The 1,102-nt window shown below is 42.9% G+C and overlaps 1 pseudogene; it reads left to right on the plus strand.

Annotated features, from left to right (window-relative positions):
- Positions 1-289: 289 nt before the first annotated feature.
- On the plus strand, positions 290-763 carry LOC115305924 (annotated as a pseudogene).
- Positions 764-1,102: the final 339 nt, after the last annotated feature.

Raw genomic sequence — 1,102 nt, forward strand, 5'->3', positions numbered from 1 at the left:
ATTTACAAATGCCGATAAGCAGAGAGAGATGTTCAACCTCATTAGTCATCAAGGAAATGCAAATCAAAACTACAACAAAAGACCACTTCACACCTACTAGGATGGGTAGAATAAAAAAGACAGAAATAACATGCATTGGTAAGGATGTGGAGAAATTGAGACCCCTTGTGATTGCTTGCAGAAACGTAAAATGGCATGGCCTCTTTGAAAAGCAGTCTAATAGTTCAAAAAGTTAAACAGAGGCCTTGGAGATGCTCCCCCACCCCAGAGCTGCCCACGCCACCTCACCATGGTTAACTCCATGGTGTTCTTCAACATCGCCATGGACAGTGAACCCTCGGGCCATGTCTCCTTTGAGTTGTTTGCAGACAAAGTTCCAAAGACAGCAGAGAACTTTGGTGCTCTGAGTATGGGGAGAAGGGATTTGGCTACAAAGGTTCCTGCTTTTATAGGACTATTCTGGGATTTCTGTGCCAGGGTAGTGACTTCCCACACCATAATGGCACTGGTGACAAGTCCACCTATGGGGAGAAATTTGACGATGAGAATTTCATCCTGAAGCACATGTACCCTGGCTTCTTGTCCATTGCAAATGCTGGACCCAACACAAATGCTCCCCAGTTTCTCATCTGCACTACCTACACTGAGTGGTTGGATGGGAAGCGTGTAGTCTTGACAAGGTGAAGGAGAACACAAATGTTGTGACAGTCCTGGCGTGCTTCAGTCCAGGAATGGCAAGACCAGCAAGAATATCACTATTTGACTTGTGTTTTTATCTTAACCACCAGAGCATTCCTTCTGTAGCTCAGAGGAGCACACCTTTACCCCCATGGGTTCAAATTATCTAATAATCTTTGTGCTCTCACTGCAGTTCTATGGGTTCTATATTTTCCTTACTCCCCTCCAAGTCTAGCTGGATTGCAGTTACGTTTATGATTATGCAATAAAAACTAAACAAAAAAAGGTAAGCAGAGAGAAATCATGAGACCCAGAAATTCTAGTTCTAGATACATACCTAGAGATTTAAAAACATGTGTCACGCAAAAGGGTGTAAACAAATGTTCACAGCAGCATTATTTATAGTAACCAAAAGGTGAAAGCA

The sequence above is a fragment of the Suricata suricatta genome, chromosome 2 (genome assembly GCF_006229205.1).
Source record: "Suricata suricatta isolate VVHF042 chromosome 2, meerkat_22Aug2017_6uvM2_HiC, whole genome shotgun sequence".
Classification (NCBI taxonomy): domain Eukaryota; kingdom Metazoa; phylum Chordata; class Mammalia; order Carnivora; family Herpestidae; genus Suricata; species Suricata suricatta.